The sequence below is a fragment of the Canis lupus genome, chromosome 1 (assembly GCF_011100685.1).
Source record: "Canis lupus familiaris isolate Mischka breed German Shepherd chromosome 1, alternate assembly UU_Cfam_GSD_1.0, whole genome shotgun sequence".
Taxonomy (NCBI): Eukaryota; Metazoa; Chordata; class Mammalia; order Carnivora; family Canidae; genus Canis; species Canis lupus.
In genome coordinates, this window is record NC_049222.1 from 119407861 (window position 1) to 119434690 (window position 26830).

The 26830-nt window shown below is 49.5% G+C and overlaps 1 protein-coding gene across 1 annotated transcript in view; it reads right to left on the reverse strand.

Moving 5' to 3' along the window:
- CHST8 (carbohydrate sulfotransferase 8) overlaps nucleotides 1-26527 on the reverse strand; it is a 129815-nt gene extending 103288 nt beyond the window's left edge. The window contains exon 1 of the mRNA XM_038529437.1: nucleotides 26464-26527. The gene's annotated coding sequence lies outside the window, so the exon portion shown is untranslated. The remainder of the gene's footprint in view (nucleotides 1-26463) is intronic.
- Nucleotides 26528-26830: the final 303 nt, after the last annotated feature.

Genomic DNA, 26830 nt, shown 5'->3' on the forward strand with positions numbered 1-26830 from the left:
GTACTCCCTCTTACACCTTTGCACTCAGCAAATAGAATACAGTTTTCTCAATCACTCAGAATATTTAGAAAAATGGGCTTATATTACACTACGGGGGAAAAAAACCTCAATAGAAGTCATTATCTAAAAGAATGCAATAAAAATAGAATCTAAGAAAAAAGAAAGAGATTAAAATGTGGGCTACAGCATTGTTTTTAATAAAAAAAAAAGTGGAAAAATATAAATTCCCATCAGTAGCTGAAAGTTTAATTAAGTTTTGGTCGATTCAAACTCTGGAATCCTATACAATCGTTGGAAAGAATTACCCCATTCACTGAATACAGAGTTTATAAAGAAGAGAATGGGGTACTGGTAGGAAAAGCAATAAACTAAGGAGATATGGCTAAGAATGTTCTGAAATTGAAGAAACCCATGCTCTCTTATGCTGGAAGTGTATACAGAGTGCTGAGCAGGATAAAGGTAAAAAGAAAAATTCACCCATCTTGGTAAAACATCACAATAAAACTCAAAAGAAAAATCTTAAAGCTTACCAGAAAGAAGACAGATTACCTACCAATGGTTTGACCAACAACAGATGTCTTGCTCCACTTCAAGAGAAGCCCAGAAGACAGTGAAGGAGTATACATTTTTTTCTAAGTGTTATAGGTAAAGAGGGGTCATTCTATTTTTTTAATGAAAAAATTTGAGTCTTTGAATGAAAAAAAACAACAACAACAACAAAAGGATACATTCCTGCGAGAAAAATGAACCCAAAAAGATACTGAGCAGGATTTACAAAACACCGCCATTGATAAAAATTTGTCAGAAAATTGAATTAACCATCGACTCTATATATTGATAATACCAGCTGTGTATTAAGATCAAAAGAAATTCTCCACTATAATAGGAAGGAAGACGGAAGGAGAGACTATTCAGTGTGAAGTCCCCGAGTGCAAAGATCTGTGATTGTTTTGAAGGATGACCGAGATAATAACTTTATTTTTTATAATAACTTTAGACATGCTCAAAATTTATAGTTAAATATGTGTGTCAAGATTTTAAGGGTACGCAAAGGATAGGAAGAAAATCTATCGTTTTCAAATCCACAGAGGAAAAAAAACATTATCGATCAGACTGGGTACAAGAAAGGAGAGTAGTAAAAGGAGGCCTGCAAATGAGGTGATAGAAATAAACCCAAAGAGGAGCCTGGGGGTGGCTCAGTTGGTTGAGCGCCTGACTTGGGCTCAAGTTATGATCTCAGGGTCCTGGGGATGGAGCCCTGCTTCAGGCTCTGCACTCAGCAGGGTGTCTGCTTCTTCCTCCCTCTCTCCCTCTACCCCTCCCTCTGCCCATGCACTCTCTATCTCTGATAAATAAAATCTTTTTAAAAAAGAAAAAGGAAATAAATCCAAATATCAGTGATGACAATAAATGGTAAGGGATTACGCCCTCCTACCATTTAGTAATGCTCACTGTATGTCAAGCTTTGGTCTAAGCATTTTACCATGTATTGTCCTACCGAATCCTCAAAACCATCCCATGAGTGAGGTGATCACATTCTATAAATGGGGTACCCTAAGGCCCTGGGAGGTGAAGGAATGTGTGCAATTGCCTACTCCTGGTAGAGCCAGGATCCAGACTCAGGCACGCGGGTTCCCCAGTCTGTGCACGTCCCTGCTGCCTTCAGAAACACGTGCTCATACACACAGAGACCCACAGGGTCTCTCCTGCCAGCCGGATGAAGGCCACCAATCTTGGTGAAAAAGCCTTTCAAAAGCAACACAGAGAGAAGTCCATGTTAAGGGGAATGCTAGGAAGTACTAACCAAAGGAAAGCTGACGTTGTGATTATTATTATCAGATGAAGTTGAATTCAAGGCAAAAAGGAATTGGGAGTGGTAGTTAATGAGTGGCAGAAGGAAGAAAAGAACAATCTAAAAAAGAAGACAAGGAGGCACCTGGGTGGCTCAGTTGGTCAAGCATCTGCCTTCGGCTCATGTCATGATCCCAGGGTCCTGGGATCAAGTCCTGCATTGGGCTCCCTACTCAGCGGGAAACCTGCTTCTCCCTCTTCCCCCTGCTTGTGCTTATGCACTCACATTCTCTCTCTCTCTCAAATAAATAAAATCTTTTTTAAAAAATAAAAAAGAAGACACTAATCAGGAGCTTGCAGGCATCTAACTAAAGAACCTCGAAATATACACAGTTGACTCTTGAACAGCATGGGTTTGACCTATGCCGGGCCTCTTAGACACAAATATTTTCCAAGTAATATATTAGAAAATGTTTAGAAATGCGTGACAATTTGAAAAAACCCACAGATGAACCACAGCCTAGAAACAGCAAAAACATTAGGGAAAAGTTAGGTACCCTTGTAAGGATATGGTATACAATACACGTACAAAATATGTTTATCAACTGTTTATGTTATCGTCATACTGGTCAACAGTAGGCTATTAGTAAAGTTCTGGGGGAGATGAAAGTGATACTGAAATATTCGACTGCATGGGGATGGGTGTCCCCAACTCCTACATTGCTCAAGGGTCAACTACAAATCCAAAAGTGGCAATCATGAGGAAAATGAATACATCTACAGCCAGAGTGGAAGATTTTTAATGGGTCTCATTTAGAAATGGAGAAGATCAAGTGACTAGAAAAACTAGCAAGGATACGGAAAAATTGAAAAGCACTGCTTCAAAATTGATTTTGGGGATCCCTGGGTGGCGCAGCGGTTTGGCGCCTGCCTTTGGCCCAGGGCGTGATCCTGGAGACCCAGGATCGAATCCCACGTCGGGCTCCCGGTGCATGGAGCCTGCTTCTCCCTCTGCCTATGTCTCTGCCTCTCTCTCTCTCTGTGACTATCATAAAAAAAAAAAAAATTGATTTTGTATGTGCGTGTGTGTGAATGCATGTATATATGGAATATGTACAGAAATATATTTGTGTGTGTGTATTCCTATAGCCAGCAAATAGAGAAGATATGTTATTTTCAAACACACTTACATTCATTCAAACATTTATAGAAGCTGACCACATACCAGGTTAAAATCTATTGCAGGGAACTAATACAATACAGGTCACATTCTCAAACCACAATGTATTTAAATTTAAAACCAGTCAGGGTCGCGGGGGTAGCTCAGTTGGTTAAGCGTCTGACTCTTGATCTCAACTTAGGTCTTGAGCTCAGGGTCATGAGTTTAAGCCCTGCTGTGGGCTCCATGCAGGGTATAAAGCCTACTTTAAAAAAAAAAAGAAAAGAAAAGAAAAGAAAAAGAAAAGTGAATGATAAATTCCACCTTTCAGACATCTTAAGATGTACTTTTTTCACATCATCTCTGAAACCAAGATACATTTCACAATTGACGGGACGTTAGAATTTAAGCAGCAGCAGATTTTTTTCTTCTTTCTTCATGATACATAAAATAATGGTATGCGTTCCAATCAAGATCATTCCAATTTCATGAAAATATGGTAGTTTTGATAAAATGTATGGAATGCAATACTACCTAACTGGAAATTAACAACAAGAGGGAAACTAAGAAATGATGAAATACTCAAAGAGGAGATAAAAATAGCAATTTCAGCTATGAAAAATTATGATGGTGACAACTTATGCACACCAAAACTTATGAAATGTGGCCAGAACTGTACTCAGAGGAAATTTTATTGCTTTAAATGTTTTATTCTTATAGAAAAAAAAAAATAACAAATGGCCTAGACATTCAACTTAAAAAATTAGAAAAAGAGCAAGATAAGAAACCTTAAAAAAGAGATTAAAGATGACAGGAGGAAGTACAGATTTTTAAGAATTTAATAGTAGGATGAATAAATAAACTCAACAGCTGTTTCTCAAAAAGGGTCAATAAAATATATAAATCTCTGGCAAAGTCCAATGGAGAAAAAAAAGAGAGAGAGGAAAAGCATTGAGGAAAAAGAGATGTAGCCAGAGATGCAAAAAAATTATTAAAATATAAGAATACCACGTGGAATCTTTATGCTAATAAATTTTCAAATCTTGATTAAATGTATGATAGTCTAGGGATGCAGAAGTCATACAAACTGATTTAAGAAGTAGAAAAGCCGACAAGAAAATAAGTGTGGAAAACAATCATCCCCACCCCCAGAGGTGTCGTCCTCAGACAGATTTCACTGGAAAATTTCAAACCTTCAAGGAACAGAAATTTTTCTGTGCTATTTAAAACGTTTCAGAGGATAAAGAAAGGAGGAAAACTTCCTAATTAATTTTATGAATAACGCATAACCTTGGTACCAAAACCTGCCAAAGATGAAACCAAAATAAAATCACAGACTAATCTTCCTTGTCACTCTAGATGTAAAATCCTAAATAAAAGATTATGGCCGACATGCACAGCATCCTCCCCCTACAACCACCCCCAGCTCCAAATGCATGGATATGTTGGATAGAACACGATATAAAATAATTAAATACATAATTGAGCTTGAAGGAGAGAAAAGGAAATCCTCAGGTGCAAAAAATGAAGAGATGTGTGAGCTGGAGCCAGAAACTGTCAGCCGGTGCCCCCAGAGACCTTGAGCGACAGATGGCAGACTCCAGAGGCCAGGACAGGGGCGCCGGTGTCAGCAAGAGGCAGGGATCCAGCCTGGGCCCTCATCCCTCCTGTGACAAGGAGCTGGAGCTGAGGTCCTGCACAAAACTCAGGCTGGAGAAAGCATCCCACTCAGTGAAATGGGGGCTGGAACACTCACCCCATCTGGGAAAATACAAAGAATTGTGGGAGGTAGGCAGTTTCCAGAAAGAAAGGAAGTCCCAAGCTTGCACCATGGCCATGCAAGTCCAAATTTATAATACTTACGTTGTGTAGACTCCCCACATACAGAAATAATGGGAAAAACGGGTCCCAACTGATGCATCCATGGGATTGTCAGCAGAAACAATTTTTGAAATGTTCTGACGCAACACTTTTACAATGCACGAAGCACAGAGCTACCATAAAATCCTTTCTTAATATATCACCAATCTTAAATCAGTTTGGATAATTTTTGCTTCCCTAGAATATCATATAGAAATTACAATCTAGGGGTGCTTGGGTGGTGCAGTCGATTAAGCATCTGACTCTTGGTTTCGGCCCAAGTTATGATCTCAGGGTCCCTGGATCGAGCCCCGTGTCCACCTCTGCGCTCAGCATGGAGTCCGCTTAAGATTCGCTTCTGCCTCTGCCCTTCCCCTGCCTCAGATAAATCAACAAAATCCAAAAAAAAAAAAAGAAATTATAATCTGCTCAAGGAAATGATTCAACCAGAAGGAAACAATCAACTGATAAACAAACAGAAGGACCAGCACTCTATGAACCTGCAATAAAGAAAACCCTGAAAATGATCATATGATTACGTTCTAAATTATTAAGTGAGTAAAAGGACTAAAACCAATGAAAGAACAGGAAACTACTAAAACGCAAAGCCCACAGATCTCAAAAATTGCTATAGGATTTCTAGAAGTAAAACACAGAGTGATTGAAATTCAAAATGCAATACAAGAGTTTAATAACGGATTAGTTAAATGGGGAGATGCAGTGACCAGGAGAGAAACTGGACATACTCCCCCAGCACGTATCCATGGAGAACAGGAGACTGAGAGAATAAAATAAGAAGGTCCAAAATGATACTAATAATCATGGAAACTGGCAGCAATGCATCCCCAGGGACTGAAACAAAGCCAGATCCATCTAAAAACTTAAAGTCCTGTTTGTGTCCATGTAGGGTCTCTGGAGCACTTCAGGGAACACTGGTAACTAAGACTCACACGGCGCTTACCATATGCCAGGAGCTATTTTAATCACTTTACATATGTTAACTCCTTTAATGATCACAACAACCTATGAGTTTGGTAATGTTATTATGCCCAATTTATGGATGAAAAAACTGAGAAACAGAGCGTTTAATCGCTTGTCCTCCACTCTTAAGCACCGAAGGACAGTCAAATCCACGTAGCTACCTGCAGAGTCCGTGTCTTACCCCCCGTGCCAGACTGCCCTTCACACATGGGGCTGGCATTTCAAAGGCTGATAAGGAAAAGACCTATTTGAAGATATGATAACTGAAAACTTTTCAGAACTTGAGACAGCTATAAGATTCAATGTATAAGCGCGTCTGACCTCCAAGCAGGGAAAATAAAGTTACATGCCTAGACACACCCAAGTGAAGCTGAGGAATAGCAAAGCAAAGAGAAAATCACAAAAACAACTAAGAGAGAAAGATACTGTCCACAAAGGACTGAAAGACTAACTCCAGGCTCCTCTGATGAGCAGTAGAGACCAGAAAACCATGAACTAGGTCTTCAAAGAATTAAAGAAAACACCTATCACCCCGGAGTTCTAGACCTACATCGACCATTCAGGGCAAAATCATATGTAAATGAACAAAGTCCCGGAGAGTTTCCACAAGCTTTCCCTGAAAGAACTAAGAAAAGTAGGTATGTGCAGCAGTCAGAAATGGGACCCAGAGAGAAGGATGCAACAAGCAAGAGTGAGCAAAGGACTTGGCAAACAGCCATCAATCCAAATAACCATGAATTGTAAACAATACTGACAGTAATGCTGTTAAAAAAAATTGGGGAGCTTATTAACAATCTAGTGCTAAAGTTAAACAAAAGATACGCGATGGGAATACGATCAGAACAGGTGTTCCGTCATCATTGTTTGTTTTGGAGGAAGGCAGAAATCTTGGTTTCATTCATACTGTATTAAGCCAACTATGCATATTAAAAATGTGAAAGTAATCTCAGAAAGAATAAAACACAAAATGCGGAACCTCCAAATCAGAAGAGGGAGCAAAATAGGAAAAAAAGAAAATAACAATCAATCCTCCCAAATCAGTAGAGGGAGCAAAATAAGAAAAAAAGAAAACACAATTCATATTTTCAAGCAGAAAATATTTTTAAAGATTTTATTTGAATTCCAGTTAGTTAACATACAGTGTAATAGTAATTTCAGGTGTACAGGATCCAACACTTACATACAACAACACTCGATGCTCATCACGGGGTACATCTTAATCCCCATCACCTATTTCACCCATCCCTCCACCTGTCTCCCCCCTGGAAACTATCAGTTCATTCTCTATAATTGAGTCTATTTCTTGGTTTGCCTCTCTTTTTTCTCCCTACGCTTGTTTGTTTTGTTTCTTAACTTCCACATATGAGTGACATCATATGGTATTTGTCTTTCTCTGACTTATTTCACTTAGCATAAACTCTCTAGCTCCATCTACGTCATTGCAAATGGCAAGATTTCATTCTTTTAGACGGCTGAGTAATATTATGTGCATCGACTGATAAATGGATAAATATGATGTGGTATATATATGTGTATACACAGTGGAATATTACTCAAAAAATATTTTTTGATAAAAAGAAAAAATGATTAAAAAAAGTAGAAAACACAAAATAAAATGAAAGAATGCAAATACACCAATAACCACACACACAAAAAAAAGATGAACTTGCTATAAGAGGCCCTTCCAAAGCATGATGCAGAAATGCTGAAAGTCAAGAGATACTAAAAAGGTTTTATTACGTAAATAACAAGGCAAAGATTGTTTTTTTTTTTTTTTTTTTTTTTTTTTTTTTATTTATGATAGTCACAGAGAAAGAGAGAGGCAGAGACACAGACAGAGGCAGCAGGCTCCATGCACCGGGAGCCCGATGTGGGATTTGATCCCGGGTCTCCAGGATCGCGCCCTGGGCCAAAGGCAGGCGCCAAACCGCTGCGCCACCCAGGGATCCCTGTTTTTATGATAGTACTATAAGGCAAAATAATATACCTTTTAAAAAAATAGAGAGTAAATGTTGATAAGATTACAAAGAAAAATTAGCAAATTTCATAATCATAGAGGGAGACTTTAACACATCTGGCTCTGATATTCATAAATTCAGCATCCAAAAAAATTAAGAATATAAAAGATACACCAACAATATAAGTAACAAGACTGAGCTAAAAAGACTGTATAGGGGATCCTTGGGTGGCTTAGTGGTTTGGCGCCTGCCTTCCTCCCAGGTAGTAATCCTGGAGACCCGGGATTGAGTCCCACATCGGGCTCCCTGCATGGAGCCTGCTTCTCTCTCTCTCTCTCTCTCTCTGTCTGTCTCTCATGAATAAATAAATAAAATCTTTAAAAAATTAAAAAATTAAAAAAATAAAATAAAAAGACTGTATATAGATTTTAGATATAGATGATATAGATAGAATTCTGCACCCAACAATTAGAGTTTATATATCATTTCAAATATAACGGGGGGTGGGGATCCCTGGGTGGCTCAGCGGTTCCGCGTTTGCCTTTGGCCCAGGGCGCGATCCTGGAGTCCCAGGATCGAGTCCCACGTCGGGCTCCCGGCATGGGCCTGCTTATCCCTCCTCCTGTGTCTCTGCCTCTCTCTCTCTCTCTATGTCTATCATGAATAAATAAATCTTTAAAAAAATATATATATATATATAACGAGGGGAAAAAGACCATATACCAACCAGGACACAAAGCAGTTCTCGGTTAAAATTAAAGAATCAATAGCATGCAAACCATAATTTCTGACTACAGTGCAATAAAACTGAGAAGTAGAAAAGAAAAAAAACGCTCTGGAAATGTCTAAGAGCCTCAATAATTCATGAATCAAAAAATCACAAAGGAAATTATAAAACTTCTAGCTATAAACAGCAGTATAATAAAATAATTATGTACCCCCAACAAATTAAGGTTCATCCAGAAATGTATTACAGAACTGCTCATTAATTAAATTGGGAGAGAAGAAGTCCTTGATTATTTATAAACACAAACGTATATGGGATACTTTGTTTTTTTAAGTTCTAAGAATCTTATCTCATAGACAGCATCATGATTAATGGTGAAACATTAATATCAGGAATAGAACAAGGAAAGCCCGCTGGTATTTAATATTATCCTGGGAACACTTGCCAATTCAAGTAGAAAGGAAAATTGAATAAAAAATATGAATAAATAAAACAGCAAAAAGGAGTAAATCTTGGGGCCTCCGGGTGGCTCTGTTGGTAAAGCGTCTGACTCTTGATTTCAGTGCAGGTCAGGATCTCAGGGTTGTTGAGATCAAGCCCCCCTTTGGGCTCTGTGCTGGAGGAGGGGGGGAGTCTGTTTGAGATTCTCTCTCTCCCTCTGCCTCTCACCCTCCTCACAGGGGCACAAGCATGTGAGTGCTCTCTCTCTCTCTCTCTAAAATAAATAAATCTTTTTAAAATAAAAAAGGGAAGGAAGGAATAAATCTTCATGACCTTTTAGGGTTAGGCAGGGCCTTTTTGGACACAATACCAAAGACACAAACAACAAAAGAAAAAAAAAGGGTAAGTTGGATTTCATCAGAATTAAAAACTTTTCCCTTGCAAATGATACCATCAAGAAAGTGATAATACACAAAATAGGATAAAATACATGCAAATCATATATCTGATCAGGAACTCATACCCCGAATATATAATAAAGAACTCTTACAACGCCATAATTTAAAAAACAAAATTAATTTACACGCAAAAGATCTGAATCGGCATTTTCCAAAGATGTACAAATGACCAATAAGCACATGAAAAGACACTCTACATCACGAGTCATTAGAGAAATGCAAATCAAAACTATAATGAAATCAAATACTAAATGCAAATCACAGACTACTTCGCGCTTTCTACGATGGCTATGAACCAAAGAACAGACAGTAACGAGTATCGCGGAGAGGTGAAGAAATTAGAGCACCCATACACTGCTGGTAGGCATGTAAAATGGTGCAGCCGTTCTGGAAAACAATCTGGCAATTCTTCAAAAGGTTAAGCCCAGAGTCATCAAATGACCCAGGGTTTCCGACCCTCTGTTTATATCCAAGAGAAACGAAAACATACATTCACAAAAACCCTGTACACAAATGTGTACCTGGCAGTTTTATTAATAAAAGCCAAAAATCACGAACAACCCAAATGTCTATCGGTGGGTGACGGGATGCAAGAAGTGTGGTATATCCATACAACGGAATATTATTCAGCCCTAAAAAAGGAATGACGAACTATCTCAACAGGGATGAACCTGGAAACCATTATGGTAAGTGAAAAACAAGACAGAACAAAAAGACCACCTATTACATGACTTATCTACGTGAAATGTTCAGAATAGACACATTTATAGAGACACAACGTAGATTAGGGGTTGCCTAGGACTGGGGGGGAGCGGTGACCAAAGGACTCCATGAGGCACTTTCTTCACTTAGCCTCGAGGATGCCAGACTCTCTTGGTTTCTTCCTATCTCACTGGTCACTCTCGGCCTCTGTTCTTGGTCCCTCCTCATCTCCCTGACTTCTTCCTGCTGGAATATTCTAGGTGTCCGCTATTGGTCTTCTTTTCCTCTCCTTCTACACTCAACTCCTTTACTGACTTCAGTCTTTCTTATGGCTTCAAAAACCATGTGCCGAGGACTCTCAAAATTTCTATCTCCAGCTCTAACCTCTCTCCATAACTCCACACTTGGATATCCAACCAAATATCCAACATCTGCAGTTGTGTGCGTGTTGGACATCTCATATACAGTACGTCCCTAACTGAACCTCTGGTCTAAACCCCTACACCACCTGCTCTGCCCACTGTCTTTCCCAACTTGGTTGGGGGTAACGCCATCCTTCCAGGTGCTCAGACTAAAGCTTTCCTTTCCTCACACCCCATCTAATCCATGAGGAAATCCTACTGGCTCTGCCCTTCAAAACTGATCTGGAATCTGACCCACGTTACTGCCGCCATCTTGGCTCGGACCATCATCTCTGAGGATGTAAGAATCTCTCAGTTCTTTGCCCCTCGGCATGGTAGCAAGAAGAGTGATCCTCTCAGAACATAATTCAATCTAGCACTCCTGTGTTCAACACCTCGCAGTTGTTCCCCACCTCACTGGCAGTGAAGTCAAATTCCTTACCCTGCCCTACAAGGCCCAAATCATTGGCCCTCTCCCCATTCTCTCCCAACCCCACCTCTGTGGCCTCATTCCCAGCTACCCTCACCCTCCCTCTCTTCACTTCTTTGCTGGTCCTTATTCCTGCCTTAAGATCTTCTACTAAGTAACCCCCTGCCCTGGCAGACGTTCACCTGGATCAAGATTGCTCAACCTTGGCACTATCACCATTTGGGGCCAGACAATTCTTTGTCTGGGGACTGCCTTGTGATTGTAGGATGTTCAGCAGCAGCCCTGGTCTATTCCCACCAGATGCCAGTAGCGCGCCCCAGGTTGAGAACCACTGGTCTGGATCATCTGCAGGGCCCATGCCAATACTCCCTGCAAATCTCATGTTTGCTCATGTCTCACCTTCTCAGTGGTGCTCACCCTGACCACCCTACTCAATTCTTCCATCTACCCCACTTCATCCCACTCTTCTAATCCCTCAACCCTGCTTGGCTCTTCCAAGTAACTATCACATTGGCTTCATGTAAGCTGGGATATTCCTCTGCTTTGTTTCCTGGTATAACCTCAACGCCTAGAACAGCGTCTGGCACACGGTTGGCGCTCAAAAAATATCTGTTGAATAAATGGATCACAAGACCCAATACAGCAAAACATAATACATACATTAAAAGGTTAACTCATCTACAAATTTGTCCTCAACTTATCCATAAATGAAACAGTCCCAACACAAATCTCTATGGGATATTATTGAAAACTTGACCCAGTGTTCCTTTAGGGCACCTAAAAGAATTTTTAAAAATGGGATATCACACACGAATAATGGGAAAACACTTGCCCTCTATGATATTAAAAGTGTGTTCATACGATACACTAATTAAAATGGTGGATTCTGGTCCTAGAACAGGCAGGCTAAACCAGAAGAGTCTAGGAATGGCCCCAGTAAACAGAAGAATTAAGCAAACGATGATGATGGCATTTGAAAAGCAGTCAGCAAAGGGTGAGTGCTCCATAAATGGTGCTGTGATAGTTGGTTGGCCATTTTACACCTGCACTATACATGCTACGCAGAAATATAGAGGTAGTAACACACGCCTGAGAAGTTGCTCGAAAAGTCTTAGGTGGTTGCCTCTGGGGAGCGGGACTGGGAGACACGGTGAGGGATGAAGCAGGGAAGTGTTGGGTTTATTCTAAGCCTTTTATTATCTATGCCTTTTAAACTACATATATGTATTACTTTAATGAAAATTCAAGTTATTTTAAAAAAGCAATAAGCACGCCCCTCTTTAACCTATCAAGTTGACAAAGATTTAAAAAATGAAGATTCGCTGGTGTGAAAAAGGCACACTCATGCACCGCTGGGTCTTTCTGGAAGGTGATTTGTCGAGAAATATTAAAAGTCTTAAAACCACGCATACCCTTTGAGCCAACAAATCCGCTTCTAGAAATTTATCCTGAAGTGACACAAAGGAATACAGCAAGAATGTTCGCTTCAACATTCTTTAAAATTGGAAAACAAAAATGAAAACCACCAAAATGTCCAACAGGGAACTGTTTATATAAATTATGATAAATTCATACGAAGCAATGCTGTGCAGGTGTCAAAAGCGGGATGGAAATAGATCCATTACCCTGGAAAGGCTTCCATGATATATAAAGTGATTAAACAGGTTGTGTGCAGTAGGCATAAAAATTATTGCATTTTTATAAAATGAATATGACTTACGAGTTTATGTATATAGAGATATAAATATAAGATATTCCCTCTCTGTAACAATGTATAGGAACCCCAGACCCAGAAAATGCACTGAGTAGGTGGTAAGGCTTTTATTTTCTTATTTTTATAAAAAAAATCTTAGTTTTAGGGGCAGCCCGGGTAGCTCAGTGGTTGAGCTTCTGCCTTCGGCCCAGGGCATGATGATCCTGGGGTCCTGGGATCGAGTCCCAGGTCAGGCTCCCTGCATGGAGCCTGCTTCTCCCTCTGCCTATGTCTCTGCCTCTGTGTGTGTGTGTGTGTGTCTCTCATGAATAAATAATAAATAAATAAAATCTTTTTAAAAAAATCTTATTTGTTCCCCTGCTAAAGCATTTTTGCAGGGGTTTTCTAGGACTTGTGAAGGTGGAGACAGGAATGCTGAGGTGAGGTCCATCAGATGTAGGGTGGCATCCACATGGTCTCCTGTGCTCCCCACTCATCCAGAGCTCCAAGCCGAGTGGCCCGACTGGGCAGGTCCAAGCTTACTCAGGGCCCGGCCAGCAGCTGGGTACCCAAGCCCCACCAGCGAGGATCCCCTACCCAGCAGGTGGGGGCAAGTCAGAGGTCACACTTTCGGTGTTCACAGCCCAACTCTACAGCCATGGCCTGGGCTCTTGGCAGTTACTGTCCCTCTCCTGGGCTCCGGCCTCACCCTCCAGCCAGGAAACTGTTCTCCTCGCCCATAAGCTCTGGGCTCCCGATTATTTCAGCCCAGAGGCCAGATGTACTTTACAGGCAGATTATATGGTCGGTGTGAGACTTTGATTTTAAATTCTGAATTCGCCTCCATACTCTAAAGGAATACATTTCATGCAAAAATTTGCCTGTTCTTGAGTATTCGACTATCTGGCCACTATCGACCCTGGCCAACATCCGGCTGGGGCAGCTGGAGCCGAGTTCTGAGTTCTGCGGCTCCCTTCCAAGGGGTCAGGCTCCCGGCGTCCCAGACCACTTTTCCTTGTTGCCCTGGGTCCTGGCCTCAGCGGGGGCTGAATCTTCCATCCGGGTTGCTCCAGGTCTGGGCTGCCTCCCCTCTCTGCCCACCTTACCAGGCCCCTCCTCCCTCCCACCGAGTGGGGGAACCCATGTCCACAGCCTCCCCCGTACTACCCTGCGCTTTTGGGACATGGGATTTTCACATCAAGGAAAATCCCTCCAAGTCTGCCCCCTGCTCAGAGTCAGGTGGTTTGGGGGAGTCAGATCCCGGGGAACCTTTTGGCTGCTGCTCAAACCCTCCCCAGGGGACCAGGACCAGGACCAAGGCCCAGTCAGCGCCTCATGCAGTCCTGGGTTCAAGAAGGGACCACAGGGCAGAAAGAACGATCCTGGTCCCTGGGGACTCTGATGCCAGCAGAAGAGACTCACCCAGCAGACACCTGGTGTGGGAAATCCAAAATCCCAAAGAGCCCAGTGTGGTGAGTCCCCAGGCAGGGGGGGCTTCTTGGAAGACCCCTGTGAGGAAGTGAGGGGGCAGGAGAGGGCAAAGGGAAGCGCAGCGAGGCCTCAGGGGTCCTGCAGGGCTCTCTGAAGCTGGGGGGACCCAGGGGGGGATGTAACCCTGGGCAGGAGCCCCCCACCCCCACCCCCAGGATACGGCTGGGAGAGACAGATTTTCCCAGCAGCCCCCAGGGTGGTCAGGCAGGGCCAGAAGGCTGCCCCACGGGAAAGGCCAGGAGGTCTCCCACAGGCCCGCTCTCTCCCCAAAGGCCTCGCAGGACAGGGCCAGAGACTCGAGACAGGAGAGTGCACTGAAAATTCAGTCACATCCCCGGCATTTATTTGAAACAGAACATTAATTCTGACTGTCATTAGAGTCCATTTCAATTCTGTAATAACATAAAAAGTTAAGAGTCTAATTTATTCATACAAATCTTGTTAGCATCCAATTTCCACATAATGTAACATATTCCTTAAAAAGCTGACAAAGCAGGAGAAATTAAAAACGTAAAAAAAAAAAAAAAAGAAGCATCCACGGGTGCTCATTGCCACAGAGCCAAAGGTGAGGACGGGGAGGGCAGGGTGGCCCCAGAAAGGGCTGGAAGCTCGGAACAAGCCTGCGCAGGTTGCAGCCTGGGAAGGAGCTGGGGCTGCCGCCCACCACATCCGCCGCCCGGGGGGCCCAGGCAGTGGGGCTCCCCCTCTCCCCGTCCCTGCCCAGCTCCTGCCCCGGGCCTGCAGGCTCCCCAGACAGCTCCCCAGCACCTTCCCCAGCACACCCGTCCTCCGGAGCCCGTAACTCCTCTTAATTACACGTCCGCGGTGTTTGCATTAGATAGCTGTCACCCTGTAATTTACCCGTACACGGGTTTTAATTGTGCATTAATCTTCCCTACACGCCACTCCTCTGCTAGAATCTGTAACAGCAGCACTTTGGGCCATTTTGTTTATTCCCCAACCAAAAATAGCTGATGACTGTAGAGGCAGAGTGGCCCTCCCCTGCCTTTCCGGGATTACCTGCTGGGGGCGGGGGCTGGAGAGCGGCTCCTGGCACCTGCAGGCTGCCTTTAAACACAATATTGGCCTGTTTGGTGGCTGACATCAATCTCGGAGGAAAGGTCACGAGCAAACAAGCGATCTTCCAATCACCTGCCACGGGCTCCCCGCTCACATCCTTTCTCTCCAGCTCAGGCTGCTGGGTGCTGGGAGCACCCTGGGGACGGGTCTCACGAGGGGGGTGGAGGAGGGCGATGTGGGAACCTAAGGAATCCACCAGCGTGGAGGTTCCAAGGTCACTTGGAGAACCACGAAGGAGAACTATAAATTACAAAGCCCTGGATGGCTGCCAGGGCCCCAGGAAGCTACATTTAGCATATCATTCTGGCAGCAGCAGGAGGAAGGCTCAGCTCCCTTTCCGAAGGAATTTGAATGGAATTTGTTACAAGAACATTGTGATTGAAATATCACCAATTGGCTTTTCACGACAACTCAGCAATAGATTGCAGTTGCGATGGGTGTGCGTGTGCGTGCGTGTGTGCGTGTGTGTGCGCGCGCGCGGGTGCTGGGGGGTAGCTGTGGTGCTCTCCAGCTGGCCGAGGTCCATACAATATTTATGAAATCCAGATGAAGCCCTACACTGGCAATGAGCTGATATCATAACACAGATTTCAAAAACGTCTTGACATTTGCCCAAGATCAAATTTCCCCTTGCGAAAACCCACGAGGCCCTCGCTGACGGCGCGCGCACCACGCAGCCCCCTCCTCCCCGCAACCTGAGTCCCCAGCAATCAGCGCTGGGCTGGGAGGCCCTGGGGTGCACAGTGGCCGAGGACCCCCCCACACACACACACACATACACACCCACCGCCACGTCCACTTCTCCTTTGTGGAAAACACGAGCGGTGGTTCTCAGGGGTGAAAGACAGGAGTTTCGGCAATTTTTTATTGTTAAGCACTTTGCAGCGAGCAACACCGAGCTCGCTGATCTCCTTATTGACGAGGCTCTGACACGTATTTGGACCAGGAGAGCCGGGCGGCGATCATCCGTCACGCACCGGCCCCGGGAAACAAAAATGAAAACAGGAGATGTATTTCCTTGGGGCCACAGATCTCATTTAGGTGCAACCTTCGATTCATCAGGAGACGCCAGGAGGAGGAACGTCATCAGCCTTCCCAAGGCCTGGGTTACAGGTTATTTCCAAAGTCGTCCCTAAGGGCAGCCTCCACCCCAAAGGGCTCCTCCTGGGGATCTCTCCCCTTGCTCCCCTCGCTCCTCTCGCTCCCCGTGGCTTTTGGAGACCAAGGCTCCCCACCTACCGGTCCCCGCAGTGGTGAAATACTGCCTGGGAATTATTGCCTGCGATCCGGGCCTGAAGTCCCCGGAGATTGTTTATGAGTAAAAGGCGAAGGCGATTTAGGTAGTTTCTGATAAACACTTCATACCGCACGTCCTGCGAGAAGCAGCACACTTGTCAGGCACGCATCTTTATGAGCTGCCCGCCTATAAACCTCGCGCGGAAGGTCCCTGCTTAATGTTGGTTTGGCAGTAAATTGGCGCGACGCACGGGTCTGCTGCATCAAATTAGCATCGACCCATAAAACGCTACTGAATGATTCTTCAAATCTGCCAAGCCTTCAAATCAATTTTGGAGAAAGCGTCAAGGGTTTTTGGTTTGGGTTTTTTTTTTTTTTGGGGGGGGGGGTTTGAAACTTTGATAAACCTTTCATATTAGTTATCACAGAAGAGCATAAACCTTTCTAATCTGTCTTTCCACCAAAGGAAAAAAAAAAAAAGGTGTTGTTTTTTCCCAAACTGCTTTTAGCTCTTCCATTTTGCACACCCGCCTCCACACCACATAAACAATGTGCGTGTGTCATGGATTCTTTGTTGCCCTATTTAAAGCGAATGGTTACGCTGGCCCACAGGGTCCGTGGTGGCCGGTGATCCCACTGTTTGGAGAGGATTTCTACTGGTACCAGGATAAAGTTCTCACTCTTGACCTTTGAGGTGTAGTCCCCAGTTCACCTCCTCCAGGAAGCCTTCCATAACTCACCAATGAACTCTGATCGTCACTCTGTGCCTGTGTGTGTTGGGTCAACTAGACTACGTTCTCATGGGGGCTCAGCGCACTTCCTTCCCCAAGAACTTCCTTCCCTGGGACCCCCAGGGGTGGGGGGCTCACCCTGACAGTCCATGAGGTGTCATCTTTCCCTCCCCATCTTTGAGGGCCAGCCCCTTCACACAGCCCCCCTGCAGATGCCCCAGCCAGAATCCCTTGTTCTTACCCTTCAACCTCAGAGATCTCGGCCACCCTAGCCATCCTCTGCTGGTGGCACCTGATTTGTGTGTGAATCTGCCTCTCTGGGGGCAATGGCTGGGTCTCAAAGCCACACTGAGAACAGAACCTTGATTTGAACCCCCAGGGTCTGACCCAGAGCTCTCATCCCCCAGGCCATGCTGCTTTCCACGGAATATGTCAGATTTGAGGAGAAAGGGAACAGGCCACACCAAAGAAAGGAGGCCCTATCCCATTCTGATGGAAACCACTCCTGTGACGGGGAGGAGTGGGTGAGGTGGTCCCAGACACGGCCCTCCTGCCTTCACTTGACTCAGGGGCATGTTATCCGTGAAACGGTGGCACAGAAAAGCAGAGGACACTGCCCGGCGCAGGGAGGGAGTGCATTCGGGGGGGCCTTCAGGCTTCTCCAGAAGGACCCGATGACAGAGAAGCCCATCAGAGAGAAGGTCACCCAGGAGTTGTTCCTAAAAGGCCAATGCCTGGAGCTCTGGGGGTGAACATGGCTCTGGGGACACCAGCCCCGGAGCCTAGGGCCTAGGACCCAAAGGCCTTGGTCAGAAGCTGGTTTTGAAGATGAGGAAGTCATTTACAGGGACAGAGCACCAGGACAGGACACCCTCCAAGGCCCGAGAGCCCGGCTTCCAGAGCCTTCCCCATAGCGGACCAGGCTGCTGACAAATCCCCATCCAGACAGCTGGGCTGGGAGGGCAGAGCTCAAAGGGGAAGGTTGGTCTTCTGCTCCTCCGTTTGGTGGGCACTCACGGGGCCCCGCTCTGTGCCAGGACTGTTGTAGATACCGGGACACAGCAGTGAACAGAATGGACAGGGCGGTCACGCTCATGGAACGTGTGACGGGAAAGAAAGACGAGCCACAGAGAGACGGACGCATGGCAAGGATTCATTCGGTGACTGGCGGCTGGGGCGGGGGCCCCGTGCCCACGTCTCCGACAGCTCCCAGGGTGATTCTGAGGACAGTGCCTGGGACCCCAGTCCCATCGAGAGAAACACCTGTCCACTCCACCCATGGCACTCCAACGGGCAGATTCAAATCCACGCCGTAGAGGGAATCACCAGTGCTCCCAGACATTTAAGATACCCACAATTTAGAGACAGGAAGTGGGAAGTGAATCTTCAAATTTGTTGAATACTGTTGTCAACTTCAACATATCCTCAGCAAAAAAATAAAATAAAATAAACTGTATTAGTCATCTGGGAAATGAAATTAAAACTACAGCGCTACCTCTACACGCTCACGGGATGGCTGAAGTGAAAACCACCGACCACGTGAAGTATCAACACGGATGCAGAGCAATGGGAACTCACATTGAACTGGTGTCGGTGCGGGGGACTTAATAGACAACGGCCAGCACCTCCACAGGGTGACCCTCTGCACCTCCCAAGACCCAGCAATTCTCTTCGGGGAATATGTTCATTAAAAAGTGTCCAAGACACGGGATCCCTGGGTGGCCCAGCGGTTTGGCGCCTGCCTTTGGCCCAGGGCACGATCCTGGAGACCCGGGATCGAATCCCACATCGGGCTCCCGGTGTATGGAGCCTGCTTCTCCCTCTGCCTATGTCTCTGCCTCTCTCTCTTTCTCTCTCTGTGACTATCATAAATAAATAAAAATTAAAAAAAAAAAAAAAGTGTCCAAGACACTTGATGAGATGAGCACTGGGTGTTAGACTATATGTTGGCAAATCGAACTTAAATAAAAACAAACATATTTGTAAAAATAATAAAAATAATAAAAATGAAAAATAAAGCTCAGCATCCTCATAATGGTGATAATAGTACGTACCTACACCAACCACAGGTATTAATATAAGGGTTAGGTCAAAGAGACTTAAAGCTCTTACATACTGAGCACTCAATAAATGTTGGCTATCGCTATCAAAATTTTTTTAAAAACTGAAATTAAAAACACTGCCCAAGAGATACGTGCAGGAACATTCACAGCAGCACTGTTCATAACGACCCAAAACTCTGAGCAACCCCAATGTCGATCAACTGGAGAATGGGTGAATAATTTGGGGTATATTCACACAGTGGAATCCCACACAGGTGCAAAAATGAACAAACGACACAGGTGAATCTCACAAACGTGACGGCAAGCCAGACCCCAAAGTGTACAGACTTTTGCTTCCAGTTCCATCAAGTCTTAAAATAAGGACAACCAATCAGTGCCATTCCAAGTAAGGGCAGCAGGTACCCGTGGTGGAGGGGAAGGGCCTGGGAGGGGACCCAGGGTCCTCTGGGACTCTGGTCATGTGCGGTTTCCGGCTCTGGTGCCAGCACTGAGGTGTGTGTGGCTTGCGGATTTTCACGGCACGGCGCACAGTCTTGGTGTGCATACTGTACTTGGAATAGAAAGTTCTCGAACATACTGAACGCAGGATGGGGAAAAGGCATGGACGGGAACCTGCCTGGGAAGGGCGAGACCCAAGGGGGCACAAGCCAGTGGGGCCACATGCCCCCTAAGCCTTTGTCACATGACCAGGCAAGGCCCCGATCAACCTGCTTCCTCGCACCCAAGATACAAAAGGACTCGCTAAGCTTCCGCTGGCCACTGTGACGTAGATTCTCTTGTCCCCATTTTACCGATGAGGAAACTGAGCCTCTGGCCCACATGGTGACCAAGTGGTGACACTGGGATTTGAACCCACGCGGTCGGACCGCAGGTGCTGGCTTCATTCAGCTGCGTGGGGTGGGTCGAGGGGCGGAGGTGGTCGCCACGGCTGCCCGTGGACACTTGAACTCACGGCCGGGCCGAGAAGCTAAGAGATAAATAAGAGGCCCAGACCGTGCTTTCACAGGGATGAATGGACATTACACGTGCAGATGACACCAACCCTCAAGAAATGAGATAACATCAGGGGGCAAGGAGGCAGCCGCTGTGCGGGCAGTGACCACGGGGGAGGGGACACCCACATCCACAGGGCTCCCAGGCCGGCCCCAGCCTCTGCGGGAGAGGTTGGAATGCGGTGTGGGAAAGCCGAGGGAGCCTGGAAGGGACCCTGGTCTCGGAAGCAGCATTCTGATTGGACCCAGAAGGATACCAAGGGAAGGGGTTGAAGAGACTGCTCCTGGTGAAGGAGAAGGGGCCCAGACAGGCTGGCTGCATCACCCTCCTGCTCCACCAGTGTAGACGGGGGACCTGCTTTGAGCACTGGCTCCAACACTCCACACAGGCGGTTTGCATAATGCAACGGCTTGACCAGTGTAGACAGACTGCCTGAATGGGGTGCAGAGCTCAACCAGGAGAAACAAGCTGCCTGCATCCCCAGCTGAGCTCAGCGGGTACAGACGGACGGCACTGCACGCGGGGCTCACCCCCCTCAGCTCTGGGAGCCGGGGCCAGGGTCCGTGGGGCAGGGCTTGGGAGAACCCAGGCACAGCGGAGGTGCCCGAAGCCGCCGAGACTTGGAGGGCTCTGAACCTGGTACCAAGTCCCGCGGGGAGTGGGGCCGGCCCCGACTAAATGGGAAGTCCCAGGGCTCACACCCTTGACTCAGCCAGGATAGACAGACCACCTGCAGCACGCACTGGCTCAGCTAGTGTAGGCGGAGTGCCTGCATCACCCACTGGCTCCAGCAGTGTAGACAGACCGCAAAGTTCGGCTCACCCTGCCTGCCAGCAGCAATCACGGAGTCCTTCTCCCAAGCTCATCACGACCCAGACTGCCAGAGAGAGAGAGCACTACCTGCATGAGCACTGAAATCTGCTTGCACGTTCGCTCGGCCTCCTCTGGGCCTGGCAGGCGGCGCACGCACGGAAGGACAGCAGCCAGTATTTGCTGGGCGCCTGGGGTGCTCCCCTCAGGAGCACAGGAAGCAAAGCTCCCACAACTCAGGCCTGGAGGAGGGTCTCGGCGCTCACAGGCTTGGGCAGATGGGTCTTGTCCAGGGAGATGAGTCAGCCCCCAAAAAGAAGCATCCTTGAGGGTGGGGGGATGACTAGCCTGCCAAGTGTGAGTCAACCTGGACTAAGGGCTGCTGGCAGAGGGCTCTCCTGTGTCACCTCCCCACCGGTGAGCACCTGGGCACGGCTGGTGGCCTGTGGTGGTGATGCAGCAGCCAGAGTACAAAAGGGGGGCCAGTCTGGTGAGGCCGCCCTCCAAGCAGAGGGTCCAAGTGCTGCAGGAATCAGCTCCCGAAACACCCGGAGCCAGAGGAGTCATCTGTACCTCCTAGCATCCTCTCCTTGGCTCTCATCCCTCCCGTCCCCGAGTCTGGCCCGGCCAGGAAGCAGCTGGCTCAGGCCCAGGCAGAGTGAGGACAAGGTGACAGCGACCTGGGCTGTTGCTTGCAGCTCAGCGGCCGCTCGGCTCAGGGCCCACAGCCAGGAGCGTGGGCACAACGGGAAGCGGGGTGACTCACAGACCCGCTCCCCCCCACCCCAGCTCTGCAAGACAAGTTGACGTCTGTGGGGATGCCGAGCTGAGCTGCAGCCGGCCACAGAGAACTCGCTGACATCCAGGGGAACTGGGGAACTGTGAGGCTGGCGGGGGTATGGGGGGTAGAGTCCCCAGTAGAGGGCAGGAGCAGGTGCAGACGGTGGGGAGGGTGGGGGGCTGGAGTGAGGGAGGGCCATAGGAGAGTTGTTCTTTCTGGCCCGGGCCAGCTGCCAGGTCGGGTACAAGTGGTGGCAGGTGAAGGACCTCCCAGGGCCCCAGGAAGCTAAGCAGAGGACACCCAGGCCAAGGCCACGTCTGGCCAGCAGCCCTGCGTGCAACCCACCCCAGAGGAGAGTGGGCATCCGAGCGGCCTGCCCCTCCTTGGGACCCCCACCTCCTTCCTGCAGGATTCCCGCAGCCCCCTCCTCACTGGGCTCCCTCCTCTGCAGCAGCTGGTGGGGTCAAGTCCTAAGCTTCTCCTCGGCCCTCGAGGCCCTATATGGCCAGGATCTGGCGGTGTCTCCACTGCAGCAGTCCCTCCACTCTGCCGGCCACACGGGCCCTCGGCGCTCCCTCTCACCCGTTGGCACGCCGTGCCAGGCAAGCTCGACCCCTCCCTCTGTCCGCCCCCCTCCTTGCTTCTTGGTTCCAGGGCTCTTCCTTCAGACCTTCTCAGGGAGGCCCTCCTGACCCTCAGTCCAGGTGGGGGGACTCTGCGATGCATCTCAGAACCACCCGGATGTCTCTCTCCTTCGTGGGCTCATCACAGCCCAGGAATGGGCAGCACTGGGTATCTGGTGACGGTGTCGTGTGGCACAGCAGGAATCGGGGAGAGCGAAAGCAGTGACGGGAGAACTGCTCCCTACGAGGAGCAGGGGCCACTCTGAGTTGTGTTGACTTTCTGTCCCCAGCGCCCGGCACAGAGACAGACACCTAGTGCCTGCTGCGCGAACATCCACGCACACAGCAGAATGCGGGGCAGCCGCAGCGCGTCTGATGACAGGAACGTGGCCTGGAGTCATCTGGCTCCAGGTCTCAATGTTGACAACCTTCATTTAGTTCAAATAACTGTTGCTCGCCAGGGCCACCTCCAGCCGTGGCCTGGCAGAGACGGGGAGCCTTGCCCACGGTCCCCAGCAGCAAAAAAGTACTGATTTCCCAGAAACCCAAGGCTGCCTCCAAGGTGGGGAGCGGCAGTGGGGAGACCCAGGCCCCTGACAGCACCCAGACGCTCTCCAACTTCCCTCCGACTTCCCGGAAGGTGGCTTTCGAGATGGAACCAGGGTTGCTTCTTGCTGTCGGCCCACCTGGACCCAGGCTTCCCCCTTCTGCCCGTGGCCGAGGCTGCATCTGGGCCAGCAGGTGCACGCTGCCGCCCCCGATCACCAATGACAGGTCGTTTTGTACAGGGTAAAAGCCACAAGTTTTTCCCACAACCGATCTGTTAAGTCTCATCCTCTGCCCCAGTGATTTACCCACCACGGGGTCACACACCTTCTAGCTGGGAAGAAATGACATGGAAAAAGAAAAAAAAAAAAAGAAATGACATGGCATCTCCCGTGTGCTCTGCCACCTGAGTTAACGCAGCCCTGTCCCCTGGTTGGTTGAACCCAGGGGTTCCCTCTGCCCATGGCCAGCCTTTGCCCAGGAGGGAGGGACCACAGCCGCTCTGGAGTCAGGCCAGTCCTGGCCATGACTCCACAGATAGTGCCACGGAGCCTACGTCCCCCTGCTGTCACCGCACAGGCTGGCCGCTCCCAGCAAACTTCCTGAGCTCCAGGACACCATCGCCTGCACTCACATCCAGACCAGCAGCCTTGATTTTTTTTTTTTTTTTTTTTTTTTCTCACCATCCCACGGCAGGACCACATTGATCTCGCTGGGCCAGCACGACATGGATCTTCCGTTGCTAACTCATTACCTTCTGATTAGCTGGAAGGCCAGGCCCTCGTTTCACAGTGTTTACTGGCTTTGACAGCCACAGTTGTTCACGAACGCACGGCCACATGCTGGGTCCACTTTCCTGCCCACAGGCTCCCTCCCTGCCCCACGTGTCTCCCACGTGGCTGCCACACCCAAGAGAATCAGGGAGATGCAGCAGGGGCGGGTGACTGCAGACATCCCCCACTCCAAGCCAGGCAGCAGGCTGAGAAGGGGGCCACACCTTCACAAGACTCCAGTGACCCCCCCACACACAGGTGCCTCCAACCAGATGCATCAGCAAATCGCCATAAAAGCTTTGAGCGCCCATCACTTCGATCAGCAAAACCACAAAAAAGCCTATCAGGTCGCCGCTGGCACAAACTCTTGAGTGAAGAACAGAGGAGCAGTCTGCAGGGCGTTTCCAATCCGGAGACTCTGCCGGTCCACCTTCTAAGTGGATCCAAGGCAAATCCTGCAAGGAGCCCACCAGCACGCTTTCCCAACGACCATATGGCAAAAAAAAAAAAAAAAAAAAAAAAGTAGCTACCGAACTTTCCCAGACTTATTAGCTTACATAAACAGACATTTGAATAAATGTTTAAAAAATGAAATTCCCTTGATACCCTGTAATCAGTAAATGTTCATTATGGAAACACAGCAAATATGCATGAAATTTCCCAAGTGGTATTCTGGCTACAAGATTAAAAAGGCATCTCCAACAGCAGGCTGAGTTACAAAGCATCCTCCTCCGGTCACAATCCGGGAAAGCTGTGCCAAGCCCAGGAGGTCAGACAAGCCTGCTCCTCGCGCAGCCGGAGCCAGTGAAAATCAGCCTGTGCTCCTTTGGGCCGCTGTCGTGGCATCTTCTAAATGAGCCCCCACATCAGCTGATTGATGTCTCTCTATAAATAATTAATCCTTGACCTTGTTTTAAGAAAGCCCTGACTTTTTAATTTGGGGTCTTTTTAAAAAATCAATACCGGGGAAACATAATTCACTCTGTGGCGTCTGATTCTGAGTAAATAAATAAATAAGCTGTGTCATCGGTATGTCTCAGGGTGAATGGGCTGGGCAACGGGATGGGGCCTGACTCGGCGGCTGTGTTCAAGCGCTATTAAATTATTGATCATCCTAAGAGACTCAACCTCTCAGGGTCTGCGTTTTGTTCCTCCCGTGGGTCATTTCACAGAGGCAAGGCAGATGAAGGCCCTGAAGTGTTGTTTCCACTCCCCGCGAGGGGTCCTCAGCCCCCCTGTCCTGCCACATGTGGTGGCCTGTCTGGATTTTTTAAAAGGGTCTCCTACAGGGAGCAGAATGTCACCTCTTCCTGCAGCCTGTCTACCTTGCTTTTGGGACAGGGACAGAGGGTGGGCAGGAGAGACCATAACAGATGGGAAATTTTTATCTTTTAAGATTTTATTCATTCCTAACAGACACACAGAGAGAGAGAGAGGCAGAGACACAGGCAGAGGGAGAAGCGGGCTCCATGCGGGGAGGCTGATGCGGGACTCGATCCTGGGACCCCAGGATCACGGAGGCAGGCCCCAGGAGCTGAAGGCAGACCATCAACCACGGAGCCACCCAGAGGCCTCCTCTAGGGCGGGACTGAGAAAAGTTCTGCACCCATTGGCCAGGGTCAAGGTGAAGTCGGATGTGAGAGGTTCCCCAGAGAAAGTGGGCTTGGTGGTGCAGCTTGTGAGCATCCCAGAGATGAGGAAGGGCCGGGGTGCCCGGTGCCCCCCGCCCCCCTGCCGCCGCCCCCCTGCCGCCGCCTCTCCCACGGTGCCCTCCACTCAGCGCCTCCCGCTCCGGCCCGGCGCCGCCCGCGCCCATCTCCCTAGCCCAGCCCTGTCACTGCGCAGGGGCCGACTGGGAGGCGCCCCGAGGACCCGGGACCCGGGACCCACCCCACACCCCAGACCGCGGAAGGCCGGGAGCCCGGGACCGGCCCCTACTTCCCGGTTGCAACAGCCGGGCAGCGAGTGTTGCCAGCCGAGGGCGTCGTGCGGCCGCCGCTCCGGGTCGTGGTCGGGGTCGGGGTCGGGGTCGGGGGACCAGAGGCACCGCGCACGTTGGGCGGCGGGAGGCCGGCGCCTGGAAGGGAGAGGGCCCCGTGCGCCCCAGCGCCAGCACCCGCGCCCCCAAACCCGCCACGCAGCCTCTCCCGGCCGGGCCGGCCTCCCGCGGGTCACCGCTGGCGCGCACAGCTGCAAGCCCGCGGCAGGCGCCCCTCCGGCCCCGCCCCCCCCCCCCCCCCCCCCGGCCGCCTCCCGCGCTCCCGGACGCCCGCACGCTCGCCTCGAGCGCAGAGCAGGCCGGTGCCCTGGAGTCGCGGGGCGGGGACGCGGCCGGAGCGCGGGGCACCTGGGGCGCTCGGTGGGGAGCCCCGGGCCTCCCCCCCCCACCCGGCCGCCGCCGGGACGCGGAGCCGAGCACCGCGGGGACCGGGGAGCCCGAGGGGTGGCGGCGCCCGGACGCGCGGCGGCGAGTGGGAGCCAAGGAGCCAAAGTCTAATTGAAGTTCCCGCTCCCGGAGCCGGTCCCCAAAGCGCGGCCGCCGCGGAACCCCGCGCGCCCTCCCTCCGCCGCGGCTTCGGACGCCCGGGCGGGGAGGAGCTCGGCGCCGGGACGCAGTGCAGCGCGGGTCCCCCGGGACCCTCGGGCGCCCGCACCGGGGGGGGGGGGGCGGGGCGGGGCGGGCGGGGGCGGCGCCGGGGCCGGGGCCGGGGCGGGCGGGGGCGCAGCGCACTTACCTGGCGCCGCCGGCGCGCGGGGCCGCGGGCGCCTCCAGCCCGGGCTCGGTCCTCCGCGGCGAGGCGTCCGCTGCCGGGAGCCCGGCGGCCCGGGCCCGGGGCCTCCTCCCGCTCCGAGCGCAGCGGGTGCGGTGGGCGAGGCGGGCGGCGCGGGCCGGCGGCCGGAGCGCGCAGCAGAGGGCGCGGAGAGGGTGCGGCGGCGCTGCCTCCGCGGGCCCGCCCGGACCCGGCCCCCGCCCCGCCGCCGCCGCCGCCGCCCCCCGCCCCGCCGCCCTCCTCTCCGCGCCGCGCCTCGGGAGCCGGCGAGCGCGCCGGGAAGGCTCCCAGCGAAGTGCGAGCGGAGCCTCCGGCGAGGCTGCAAAGAACG